This window comes from Tursiops truncatus, chromosome 3 (genome assembly GCF_011762595.2).
Source record: "Tursiops truncatus isolate mTurTru1 chromosome 3, mTurTru1.mat.Y, whole genome shotgun sequence".
Lineage (NCBI taxonomy): Eukaryota > Metazoa > Chordata > Mammalia > Artiodactyla > Delphinidae > Tursiops > Tursiops truncatus.
This window is the reverse complement of record NC_047036.1, coordinates 56,345,982-56,360,300: the sequence shown is the minus strand read 5'-3', so window position 1 is coordinate 56,360,300 and position 14,319 is coordinate 56,345,982.

The window sequence follows — 14,319 nt, the reverse complement described above, 5'->3', positions numbered from 1 at the left end:
ACTGAAATTTCAGCATGTCACTAGCAGAGAATGAACCCATACGCCTTGGCCTCTGAGCTCTGTCCTGAGAGGGTCTTGCGATCTCTATGTTCCTGACCTGGGCATTCCTTGGTAACAGCTTTACTACACTTAAACCTTATTCTCATATGTAAGCCATATTTTATGGCCCATTGATAAAAAATCAGTTGATTTAGGAGCTTGGGATGGTGCATGGAGTTGAGTAGACATGCAGAAAAAAGGAATTAACCTTTAGTGAGCACCTACCATGAACCTGGTGTGAACATTCTCATTTTATAGATGAGGAAGCTGAGGTTCAGAGAAGGTAAGACACTTGCCCAATGAGACACAGCAAGCAGGTAGTAGAGCTAGAATTTAACGCAGATCTACCTAATTCAAAATCCCAGTCTTTGTATCATACCTTGGAGTTGGTGGGTGAGAGGGAGGGCGGGAGGAAGAGGGTATTTCAGGTGAAGAGAATGGAGATGGTTACAGGGAAAGGTGTGCAATATAGATGGGCAAAGAGAAAGTGATGCAGAGACTGTTGACTGGGGGTGGTAGATTCCTGCTGGAGATGGAGGGAGATTAAATGTCAGAGGCAGCCAGATTCTTGCACAATATAAAGGCCAGCCTAGGGTGTAACTGACATTTTTGGAGGCCTTGGGGAGTCACTAAAGGCAGGCATGATGTAACCGAGGCAGCTGTTTAGACTAGAAGGATTAGCCTGGAGACAGGTGTCAGAAGGATTGGACTAAAGCCTCGAGGTGATTTAGGCATGCATAGCTAGGGGGGCCCTGTAATCTTAGGAAATGTTTCACAGCTGGCTTCATCGTCTGAAGCAGGAGGCTTTTTCAAGTGCCCTACCTCCTTGTCTTCTCTATGACAGTCACAAGCTTGGAATTGTCAGTCCTGCAGGAACTGAGCTCTGCTACAAAACATTGCCTCTGGTAGAGAGATATGCTGTTCATCTCTTATAATATATCCTATTTGAAGCTTCCAAATGTTGCGCTTTTTGATTTTTAAAAACAGAACTGATCCAAAGGGTAGTGAGCACGGGAAGCTGAGACTGTGGTCTAAATTCCCCTTGAAAGTCTTAACCACGGGTGAGATTTTGTATATGTATCAATCATACCATTTCCACGCTTGGTCTCTGTTCCTGTCACTCCAAGTGTGAGAAGAGATAGACAATTGAGATAAAGGAGAAGTTCCTAGGCTTTACCTTCTAGTTCTCCTTTTTCTTTTCCATAGTAAAATTACTATGAAATTACTTGTAAGAAGTTTCAGGCAACTGGGCTAAGCTACTTGTGGGTTTGTCTTGGGAAGAGTGAAAATCAGTAACTTCTATTTTCTTCTGTGTGTTTTGCAGCTATTGAAGCTACTTATATAATTCGAGCCTGCCAATCACACAAATAACATTGGTGCTGAAACATGTCTTTCTGTCACTAGAGATTAAGTACCAAGTTTGGAGGTGGGTTCGTTTGTCAGTTTTATTGGTGAGAAGACCGAAGAGGAGGGTTTAACCCCTAAATCCAGAGGGGTCAGTAATAATACAGGTGGAGAAACCCATTGATAAAAATGGTGACAGGTTGAACTGTCTTTTCCTTTTGCCCCAGCCTGAACTTGGAGCCTCTCTTTCTTAACATAGCTGAAGGCATAAAACAAAATGACAACCTTGACAAAACAGAGGAAGAAACCCTCTGTACAAACACTAAACTGGTGATTCCCCCAACCCAATGAAATACTAATAAAGCCAAATCAAAAACTTTGACTGGCTGCCCTCAATGTGCAACACACCACGCTAAGAGAAAACACTGAATAATTTTTCCTTGAGCTTAGGGACAGAGATTTGTGTACTGTCAGTGTAATAGTCTGCATTGAAGCAGAGGTGAGTTGTTAAAATTTCAAATTCCATGTAACGACCCCAAGGGCGTACTCTGCCCATTGGTTTCTCTGCCGAGTGTTAAAGTCAGCTCAGACATTCTCCAGTGCTTAAAGCATAGGCCGTTAGATGTTTCAGACAACACAACGCCCACGGATTCCTAAAAAGGCCACGTTTTCAGGGGACTGTGTGGATGTGAAAGCAGGCCCTGGCAATCAGGTCACGGGACTTTAGCGTCAGGTGTACATGAAGGCCAGTTGCTGGGGGATCCTTAAACCAAGGCCTTAGAGTGGTCTGGTGGCTAGGATCACCGTGCCTTCCACTTGTTCCTGTCACAGCTGGACTGGGAAGAAATAAGGGTTAGGATCCCAGGCAGACTGGCCATGGTAGAACCAATGATGATAGGTGATGAAGCTCCCTGGAACACAGTGGGAACTTCAGGATTCCTGAACAAAAAGAAGAGCCTCCGTCTCTGCCAACCCCTTGGCAGGAAGAGGGAGTGCATGTAGGCCAAGAACGCTCTGAGGTGAAGGAGGGACACAGCTCATATTCCCCATCTTGAGGCATTCATCTTTTAGAGTCAAGACATGCTTTTGAGTACAAAACAAAGAGCTGTGTCTTCCTGTCCAGGGAAATAGTAAATTCCTACGCAGAGGCAGCCTTCAAAGTCTGTGGTCACTGAAGGGTCAGACAGTTCATGGTTATCTGAAAGAATTGGATTTGCCTGGGTTGGGGCCTGGGGTACAAACCCTGTGGTTTTGAGAGAAACTGAGCAGGGCAGGGACTACAGGAGAATTGGGGAGGGCGGTAAAGAATGAAAGCATTTGTTGAGGAATGGAATGCTCCAGAAGCAGTGGCAAATACTCTAGGGAGACACCAGGGATCATGGGGGAAGGGAAGGGACTTGGGGTTTAGAGTTACAGTAACACAACTATGTGGGAGCTCAGAGCCAAACACCTCCATGCCCATCACCCAAGCTTTGAAGATCGCCAAGGCCTGTGTAGCCTGAAAAAATAAGGATTTCTCAATATTCACTCAAATATTGGCCACTTTAAAAATGTCACCATTTTCATCAAAGTTTTGTGGTATGAAGGGCTTGGGAAGGTGAACACAAACCAGGAACTGGTGTGGGTGGTATGCTAGCTGCTAGGGTAGGGGACAGAAAAAGGAGTCCAAGATTAGCTCTTAGGGTCAGAATTGTCCCATTATTTGGAGAGATGACTTACATGCCTGACCAGGTTAAATAACATTAGAATATCTGGTTCGGGGTCCAGTGATATTCTCTGAAAGTTTGTCTGATGTAGCAAATATCACCATGAGGACTTTCTCACCTTCCTCAGGTCAGTTCCTGAGGAGGTCTACCTTAGTTACCTCTTCAGTTTGGAGAAAGGAGAAGTCCTAATTTGGTCAAAACCAGCCTTCCTTCCACATAGGTCCTGTGAACTGAGATCGGGCAAGAACCAGAGCTGCCCACGTAGGAGGTATCTCGTTACTGATGCACGTACAACCATTTACAAAAAGAGTGTACTGTTTACTTACTGCTCTGTAATACATCGCCCCCAAACATCGCAGCTTAGAACAACAATAAGCATTTGTCTCACAGGATTTCTGTAGGTCAGGAATCTAAGAGTGGCTTAACATGAAGTTGCAGTCAAGTTACCTGCAAGGGCTGCGGGCCATCTGAAGGCTTTACGGGGGCTGGAAGATCAGTTTCCAGGATGGTTCACTCACGCGGAAGGTGACTTGATGTTGGCTTTTGTAGGAAGCCTAGATCCTTACCACACTGAATTCTCCATGGGGCTGCTTGAAGTGTCTTCACGATAGGATGTCTACTCCCCCCAGAGCAAGTGATCCCAGAGAGAGCAAGGTAGAAGCCTCAACAGTTTTTAAGACTTAGTCTGGTAAGTCACATTCTGTCATTTCTCCATTATCCTATTGTCACATAGTCAGCCCTATTCAGTGTGAGGGGGGCCACACAAGGGTGTGGGTACCAGGCGGTGAGAGTCGTTGGGAGACATCTTGGAGGCTGGCTACCACAGAGAGCCACCATATACTGAGAGCTTACTGTGAGACAGACACCTTGCCAAACATTTTACATACAATAACGCTGCAAGGTTCTTGTTTTCTTACTATCCCCATTTTACAGATGAGGAAACTGAGGCTTTGAGAGTGTAAATGACGTTCCCAAGGTTCTTCCATGCCCAGCTTGGAAGGCTTTGACTTGCACCTGTAAGGAATAAAGTTCATGCCATGCTTTTCATTTAGCACACAAGCTTTGAGTGCCTACTGTGTGCCAGGCACTGTGTCAGGGTCTGGGAATCCAAGAGCAACAAGAGCCAGGCCCTGAAGCATGTGAAAGAGCTGCAGGCACAAGGATAGCACTGTGTTTTAGATATGGTGGGGCTCAGGCAAGGGAGTAAACAATTCTTTGTGGGTAGGAATGAGTCAGCTTGATGCTTGAGATAAGTCTTAAAAGGGATCAAACATATTCCCAACTATCTTCAAGCCTGGAAATAGGAGTACGAGTTCAATAATTCCTACAGAAGGTAACCTTCTTCACCTCCTAGCTTTTGGTCTGAGTTTGGTGAAACCAGATGACACTTTACAATACAGTCTGCTGACTGGAACCATGGGGTCTAGAATCGGGAGACTCAGGTTTTGTACCTTGTTTTTCCACTAACCCCCCATGTCACCTCTGGTAAATTCTTAACATACATCTGCCTTGGTTTTATATTCTGTTAAATGGGTATAGAGTAATAATTCCTTACATCATGGGGGGAGGGTAGTTGTGAGGATCAATTAAGATAAAAGATGTAGGGCTTCCCTGGTGGCGCAGTGGTTGAGAGTCCACCTGCCGATGCAGGGGACACGGGTTTATGCCCCGGTCCGGGAAGATCCCACGTGCCGCGGAGCGGCTGGGCCCATGAGCCATGACCGCTGAGCCTGCGCGTCCGGAGCCTGTGCTCCGCAACGGGAGAGTCCACAACAGTGAGAGGCCCGTGTACCGCAAAAAAAAAAAAAAAAAAAAAAAAAAAAGATGTAAAACGCTACTGAAAAGTTCAAAGCTCTACTTTCAAGATGATCTGAAGTCACGAGTTGGTCCTTCTGCAGTATATTTCTTACCTCTGCCACTCTGCCCTATTGCTCCCCTCCACAGACACAGGAAGGCTATAATTTTTACTTTGTTTTCACATTTTACATTTAGCCAAGGGGGAAGAGAATCAATAGCCCCTGAGGATGTTTGGTGTACTAGGCTACCTCTGAAAAAATGTAAAGACACTTCAACTGTCCGTCTGAAATCATGTTGCTGAAAATGTGACACTTTCTGATTCTCACTGTTGCCATGCATTTCATTCTCTGAGAAGTCAGGCACATTCTTTTCTGGTGTGATAATTCTGTGGTTCACAGGCATCATTGCATAAGCAGATGAGCAATATTTTCCTGTGAACAGCCCTTTCATGTATGTGTAAACCACAGCGTGCCGTCCCCACAAGAAAAGGAGGAATGCTAAATATTCTTACCCTGAACTGGATGCTTATGAAGTAGGATCCTAGATAAATGTCACCACTACCTTCCCATGTATACCCTGGGCCCCATCACCATCATCATAGACCAACAGACTAGATATTTCAGGTGAGTTAAAAATCTCCCAGAAATACTGATTATTTTATATACACATGAATCTGGTGATATTATTCATATGAATAAAAACACAGGATACTGTTCTCTTTTAGAATCAAAGTCATTCCATTATGCTCTCTGTTCCTGCTCTTGCCTGGAGCATTGGAAAGCTAGCCCCACACTCTTTTAGACTCTCTTTTAACCCTTAGATTAGCCTTTTCTACCTACCCCAGAATGTCATATCGATGCAACATTCTGACCTGTACGGTCCTCAAAGTGTGTGGTAAATCTGCTCGAATATATGTCAAGTACTGAAAACATTTTCTCTCTTCTGCCCAAAGAGGCTCAACCAATTCTGGGGTGAAATTTGGTAAACCTGGATTGGGAAGTGAAGATCACCTTGTTCTGTGGAAAGTGAAAGAGGAATCGAAGCAAGAAAGCTAACGCTCTTCCTTTGCTTTCAGAGCGTCGACTTTCTCCTCTCCCCTTGAGCACTGTAATTACCAGCAGTAAAGGCCTCATTACCTGGTACGCTTTTTTTTCTTTTGCTCTACGCGGGCCTCTCACTGTGCGGCCTCTCCCATTGTGGAGCACAGGCTCCGGACGCGCAAGCTCAGCGGCCATGCCTCACGGGCCCAGCCGGTCCGCGGCATGTGGGATCTTCCCAGACCGGGGCACGAACCCGTGTCCCCTGCATCGGCAGGCGGACTCCCAAACACTGCGCCACCAGGGAAGTCCCCTGGTATGCTTCTAAAAATGTGGCTTTAAATGCTTCACTGTAGTTGGAAGAAGACATGTAAATATAAAAAGCCCCTCATATTCTTCAGGAACTACCTTTTTGTTTTTAAAAGTAACATGTAGGGGCTTCCCTCGTGGCTCAGTGGTTAAGAATCCATCTGCCAATGCAGGGGACACAGGTTTGAGCCCTGGTCCGGGAAGATCCCACATGCCGTGGAGCAACTAAGCCCGTGCACCACAACTACTCAGCCTGCGCTCTAAAGCCTGCGAGCCACAACTGCTTAGCTCACGTGCCACAACTACTGAGCCCACGCGCCTAGAGCCCGTGCTCTGCAACAAGAGAAGCCACCGCAATGAGGAGCCCGTGTACCACAACGAAGAGTAGCCCCTGCTCACCGCAACTAGAGAAAGCCCGCACGCAGCAACGAAGACCCAATGCAGCCAAAAATAAATAAATAAATAAATTTTTAAAAATTAACATCTAGTAAAATCAAGGGATTTTTCTGGGTGTGCAGTTTTAATGCATGTATTAAGTTCATGCATTAAATGACTCACGTAACTGCCACCACAATCAGGATACAGAAGAGTCTGTCACCCCCAAAACTCTCATGCTGTCCTTTCATAGTCACACTCTCCCCCGTTCCAAATCCTTGTTACCGCTAATCTATTTTGCCTTTTCCAGAAAGTCATACAGATAGAATCAGATGGCATTTAACCTTCTGAAACTGTCTTCTTTCCTGTTGAGATTCACCCATGTTGTTGCATTTATCAACAGCTTATTCTTTTTTTTATTGCTGATTAGGGTTCCATTGTCCTAGTGCATATTTAACTTAGCATTTTACTGGTATAGCAAAGACCCCATGAGCCCCTAGAAAAAATGGCACTTGAGTAACCAAGTGAAGAAGTAACCAAGTGAAGAAGTAGCTAAGGTTAATTTTTCAAATTCTGTGGCGAATTGTCATAACTCTGTAACTATGGTTACTTGTCATAACCATGATGGGGTGATCATCTGAAGATGAAAAGGGACAGGAAGTTTTTATTCCAGAGACTGAGCCCCTCAGGCTTTCAAAAGCCCCCTCTATCCAGCATTTGCAGACCATTAACATATTTCATCTGCAAGTTGCCCGTCATGTTTCACTGGCACTGACTAATGCGGTGGTTATCAGTATGGGGTGCTATTGGCCCCAGGGGACATGTAGCGACATCTGGAGACAGTTTTGGTTGTCACACTGGGGGAGTGCTACTGGCATGTAGTGTGTAAAGGCCAGAGATGCTGCTAAACCTCCTACAATGCACAGGATGGCCCCCACCGCAAAGGTTTATCTGGTCCAACATGTCACTAGTGCCAAGGTTGAGAAATCTGGATGTAATGTATCCCAGACGTCCCTTTAGAAAATGCATTTTGTGTGTTTTGGGTTTGACTGAAGACATCAGAAGAAAAGGGGTAGGCTTTTGAGAAGAATCATTATTTTCCTCCAAATTTTAAATGACAACCAATGGAGTCAGAGTCAGAAAGATGAAGAGAGTGATTATTCAGACCCATGAAGAATTGTTCAAACCCCCTTCAAACAAGTCTTACATATCAAACAACCTGTTGCAACCCAGATGACCGTGGCCGGTTGCCTGCCTCTGGACCAGTGCACGTTCTACTCTGCCTGCAACTCCCTTCACCTTTCTCTTGGCTTGGAGAAACTCATCCTTAGGGATCACCATATATATTTTTTTAATTGAAGTATACTTGATTTACAATATTATATTAGTTTTGGGTATACAGCATAGGGATTCAATATTTTTACAGATTATGCGCTATTAAAAGTTATCACAGAGACTTCCCTGGTGGCGCAGTGGTTAAGAATCCACCTGCCAATGCAGGGCACACGGGTTCAAGCCCCGGTCCGGGAAGATCCCACATGCCGCGGAGCAACTAAGCCCGTGTGCCACAACTACTGAGCCTGCGCTCTAGAGCCCGCAAGCCACAACTACTGAGCCCATGTGCCACAACTACTGAAACCCGCGCGCCTCGAGCCTGTGCTCCACAACAAAAGAAGCCACTGCAATGAGAAGCCCGTGCACCGCAACGAAGAATAGCCTCCACTTGCCGCAGCTAGAGAAAGCCCGCGTGCAGCAACAAAGACCCAACGCAGCCAAAAGTAAATGAAATAAAATAATTTAAAAAAAAAGTTATTACAAGATAACGTCTGTAATTCCCTGTGCCATACAAGATATCCTTGTTTCTTATCTATTTTATACATAGTAGTTTGTTGCTCTTAATCCCATACCCGTATCTTGCCCCTTCCCCCTTCCCTCTCCCCTTTGATAACCTCTAGTTCAGCGCTCCCAAAACGTTTTGGCACCAGGGACCAGTTTCATGGAAGACAATCTTTCCACGGAAGGGCATGGGGGTGGGGTGGTTCAGGCGGTAATGGGAGCAATGTGGAGTGATGGGGAGTGGCAGATGGAGCTTCACTCCCTCTCCTGCTGGCTGCTCACCTCTGGCTGTGTGGTTCCTGACAGGCCACAGACTGGTACCAGTCCGCGGCCTGGGGGTTGGGGACCCCTACTCTAGTTTATTTTCTATATCTGTGAGTCTGTTTCCATTTTGCATATACACCATTGGTATTATTTTTATTTCATTTTATTTTTTAATATTTATTTTATTTATTTATTATTTATTTATTTTGGCTGTGCTGGGTCTTAGTTGTGGCACACAGGATCTTCGCTGCAGCATGTGGGATCATTAGTTGCAGCATATGGACTCTTAGTTGTGGCACGCATGCGGGATCTAGTTCCCCGACCAGGGATCGAACCCAGGCCCCCTGCATTGGGAGCACGGAGTCTTACCCACTGGACCACCAGGGAAGTCCCACCATTGGTATTATTTTTTAGATTCCATCTGTAAGTGATATCATACAGTGTTTGTCTTTCTCTGTCTGACTTATTTCACTAAACATAATATTCTCTAGGTCCATCCACATTGCTACAAATGGCAGAATTTCACTCTTTATTAATGATGGGTAGTTTTCCATTGTATATATACCACATCTTCTTTATCTATTCGTCTGTTGATGGGCACCTGGGTTGCTTCCATGTCTGGGCTATTGTAAATAGTGCTGCTATGAACATTGGGGTGCATGTATCTTTCCAAATTAGTGTTTTCATTCTTTTCTGAATATATACCCAGGAGTGGAACTGCTTGAAGGAATCACCATTCTTGGATGCCTTGGCCAGGTATCTTTCTTTATGGCCCTGTGACACCTGGCACTTACTTGTAACGTGATATTCTTCACAGAGCTTTGAATTTGTTGGTTTCTCATCATTGTGGGATCCTCTGCATAGAATCCTGTCACAAGTTGATGCTCAATTGCTGAATTAAGAAAAGCATTTTCTAGATACATCTTGATACTCATTCATCCATGTATTCAATCATTTGATAAATATTTACCAAGTGCCTACCACGTATCAGGCAATATTTTGAGCAATGGGGATACAGGAGTAAGCAAAAGAGACAAAGGCCTGTCCTCATGGGGCTTACATTCCAGAGCAGGATTGACAAACTTCTTCTGTAAAGGGCAAGATAGTAAGTAAATCTTTTTGGCTTTGCCAACCATGCAGTCTCTATTGCAACCACTCAACTCTACAGTTGTAGGGTGAGAGCAGCCAAAGACAATATGTAAAGAAGTGAGAGGGACTGTATCCTAATAAAATTTTATTTACAAAAGTAGACAGCAAGTGTGATTTAGCCCTCAGGCTATAGTTTGTCAACCTTCGTTCTAGAGAGAAAACAGATAATAAACAAATAAATACAAAATTCAAGTAGTGAGTGCTCTTCTATTTGAAAGGCAGGATAAGAGACAGAAAAGAGGCAAGGTGGGATTTCAACGAGGTGGTCAAGGAAGACCTCCCTGAGGAGATGACATTTGATCAGACAGCTGAATGCAGTGAAGGAGCAAACCAGAGGGGAAAGCCAGTGCAAAGGCCCTGAAGCAGGAACCTGCCTGGGGTCTTCTGGGAAAAGGAAGAAGGCCTGCGTGGCAGGAATAATGCAAGTTAGGAAAGAGTGTGACAGCTGAGGTTGGAGAGGTCTTGGGACCAGATTATGTTACCGTGTGGACTTGAAGTTGATTCTCAGTGCGATGGGAAGGGCTTTGAAACAGGGAATGACATGTTCTGAGTTTTTACCATCAGGCAGAAGGGGTCAGGGTGGCTCTTCACAGCACACCTGTCCACACAGTGGATCTCGGTGAATTAGGAAAAGGTGCTTCCTCGTATTGTTGCTGACACTTAGCCCCTTTGCCAAGCACCCTTGGCGGAGGAACAGCTCACACAGCTGTACATCATGGTCCTCGGTCTTAAGTGTTGCTGAGGTTACTTGAGAAACTCCAAATCAAATGGTATTCTTTTTTTTTTAACTTTGATATATTTGGTATGCAAATTATTCACCTTAAGGCAGTGATTTCTGGGCTCCAACTGGGCAAAAGGAAGCGTGCCCACTCTGAGGGGTAACCCTTTGCCCTTGAAAGGAGTCTCAGCCAATTCCTGAGAACTCTCACCCCTGGGACAAGCACTTCTCCTTCTTCCTCATTCTGAGGTAGTGCAGAGCAGCATGGATAGAAAATTAGGACAGAGAGTCCTTAGCAGAGGTACCTCTCTAAGTTATGGAAACTCGTGTAAGAGGAACCTTGTGGCGATAATGATGGTTTTCATTTCCTATTCTTTGCTGAGCTACAGGTTGCCAGGAAAGCCCTGTCACACGTTTGCATGCAGGTTAAATTTCTCAAAATCTGGGCCATAACAGCCTAGTCACAGTGGGGAATGTGAAACAAAGGCTCGAGCTTTGCTGCTGTGCCACTGTTGTCAGCAGGTAAATTTCTTTAGCAACTTGATGTGGTTCTATTGGATTTGACTGGAACCAGTCCAGTTGTGGGCTGACTACTCGTTAGTTGGCCTTCCTTCCTTTTTACTCATTATTTTGGACAAGGAGTCTGCTAGACAAGGTGAAGACATAAAAGGCATAGTCATCATCATTAAATACTACAGGAGCTTCCAAAATAACCCTAGATAAACTCATCATGGACCAGCATCTTTTACTTTTCTATGTGCCATTGGAGGTTTTGACACCAGGGATGAAAATGTGCTTTCCAAACGGTGTGGACTTTACCGAAAAGTGAGTCATCATGAGCATCGTGGTTCATTCTTTTCCCACTGTTGTCTTCATTAGGTGTACAATTTCCCTGATCACACATGCACACAATCTTTGACTTCTTACCCAGAGGTTTGATTGGGCATCTTCTAGTCGTCTATCAGTTTCCATGAATGAAAAAATGGGATCAATTTTAAAATAGATATTCCTCTCCTAGCTGCTATGGACAAAGGTAATTTGCTTGCCTCCACTTAAAACAAAGATGAAAGTGATGGGATATTATTACTAATTTTGTGGTAATAAGCATCTTCCAAACTATAATAGAGAATGAAAGATGAAGTCCTAGACTTGAACTTTAAACTCAGATCTGAAGGTCATCGTCAGGAGATACCTGAATATCGGGTCTGGAAACGTTGAACTGGCAGAAACACATTTTGTTATTTATTGATTTATTTTTGCGGTACGCGGCCCTCTCACCGTTGTGGCCTCTCCCATTGCGGAGCACAGGCTCCGGAGGCGCAGGCTCAGCGGCCATGGCTCACGGGCCCAGCCGCTGCGTGGCATGTGGGATCCTCCCGGACCGGGGCACGAACCCGCGCCCCCTGCATCGGCAGGCGGACTCCCAACCACTGCGCCACCAGGGAAGCCCCATTTTGTTATTTTTAATCTGTCCTGTCTTCCAGGCAGAATGGATGCTTGCTAAATATTCTCTGTTGAATAAAGTGGGAAAGTTGAAATGTACCTTGGGTTGAGGTAAAAGACAGTTGTAGTTCGTTAATCCTGCCCATGCCCTACTATGAGGGACTTAACTTGTGTCAAAGGCTCCATAAGGGACTTCCCTGGTGATGCAGTGGTTGGGAGTCCGCCTGCCGATGCAGGGGACACGGGTTCGAGCCCTGGGCGGGGAGGATCCCACATGCCGCGGAGCAGCTAAGCCCGCGCGCCACAACTACTGAGCCTGTGCTCTGGAGCCCACGAGCCACAACTGCTGAGCCCATGTGCCACAACTACTGAGGCCCGCGTGCCTAGAGCCTGTGCTCCGCCACAAGAGAAGCCACGGCGATGAGAAGCCCGCGCACCTCAACGAAGAGTGGCCCCTGCTCGCCGCAGCTAGAGAAAGCCCGCGCGCAGCAATGAAGACCCAACGCGGCTTTAAAAAAAAAAAAAAAAAAAAAGGCTCCATAAGACGCTGGGCACGGAAGACATATTTGGGGAGCAAATGGGCAGCTCCAAAAGGCCTTGTTCCCTTTCTACAGAATATAGCCCAAGGGCAGCTGGTGAGGAAAACCGGTTTTTAGGCTTGTTGCTTGCTTTTCTCAACTTGGCCTATTGAGATCTTCTCCCTTGAAATAATAGTTTCTGCTAGGGAGAAAACAGGACTGAAAGCAAACCTCAAATTTCTCCTAAGTTCCAGTAAAGCAGCCTCCACTCTGAGTCAGTGAGTGAAAGAGTGAGAACACAGGAAGCCGAACTCCGTCACCAAAGAGCCCGAAAAAGGGACCTAAAATTTTTTTTTTCGAAGGGAGAAGCATTAACAAACTGATGGGGAAGACACAAAATAGAAGAACAGAGAAAGAAGAAAGAGGAAGTAGAATTCAGGAGGAAAAAAAAATCATGACATTGGTTTATTGAAAACTTAACAGAAGGCAAAATTGCACCCAGTCTCCTCCAGCCCAGCTTGCTTGTCAAAACTAACTCCAAGACAGGGGGACTCATTAGCTGTCTGTCTCAGAATCTTCAAAATGGAGCCAGGAGATGTGCTGTTCAGAGGTAGCAGTTGTGTGCTGTTTACTTCTGTTTCCCCCTCTGTATCTATCCAGGTGTTTCGCACATAAAAGGATTTCAACAGAGTGAAAGGGTAGACAACTTATAAGTTTTGTCTACTGTTGCAGAGTGAAATGCAGAATTCAGATGGTTCGAGGGAACAAAAGATTTTAAAAACAGACCCGAATGGTCCATATGAATAAAAGGTTTATACATTTGGGCCAGACCCATGGTCCACTGAGTTCAGCATTTTGACTCTAAGAAGGTAACAGAAGCTGTGGACTGCCAGGTGTGTAGGAGTCCAGAACTGCTGCTCATACCAACTGTTCACTGGCTAAGCGCTCAGCTCTCAACGTTGTCAGGACACATCCTGCGTGACTGAGTTTCATGCTACTGATTGTTTACTTGCAGTGAGGGTCAGGTGATGGTGAGATCCCCTCCACCAGGTGCAGTGCAGTAGAGCACTGCCGTCACATAGCCGTACCTCCATATCCAACCTCTGAATGGGATAAGAGTCTGCAGACACGGCATGTAGACAGACTTAGCTCTGGCCACTCCACACTCCTACAGGAGTTTGATCAAATGGCCATCAACCAGGTGTTTTGTGATTTTTTTCACCCCCCGTCAGTTGTTGTCAGATATCCAGTCCAACAGAATCTCCTCCAGGTACTTTTCATGGTTCCTAGGAGTTACCTATTGAATACTCTTGAGCAAGGGCTCTGCCATTCTCCTCCTTCTGGGCTCTGGTCTCTGTCAGGGGTGTCTTTCACCGGAATCCCAACCTCAATCCTGTTAATAATAATTAGTACTCTGTGAAGTCTAAATATACATTAAAGCTTCGTGATAATGGACTTGATTTTTGATGTATTCCTAGAAATGGGCAGTGATGAATACCAGAATACCAAATTCCCCCTCACCTAAGTGGAGAAAGTTCCAAGACATAGGACCTTTCTGATGGCAGCCGGAAGAGGTAGTCAGGTTGCATTCATTTGGTTGATTTGACTAGGGTGGAAAGACAATAGAAATAATTAAGAGCCTAATTCCTTTTCACTTCTCTCTCATAACCATGTGATTTTAGTAAATAAAGCAAACAGTTCATTGTTTTTCTTCTTAATATAGGAGGAAACTTTCCCAAGTGAGGCAAGGACCATCTTTTTTCCTTCATAAGGAGCTGAGTTGT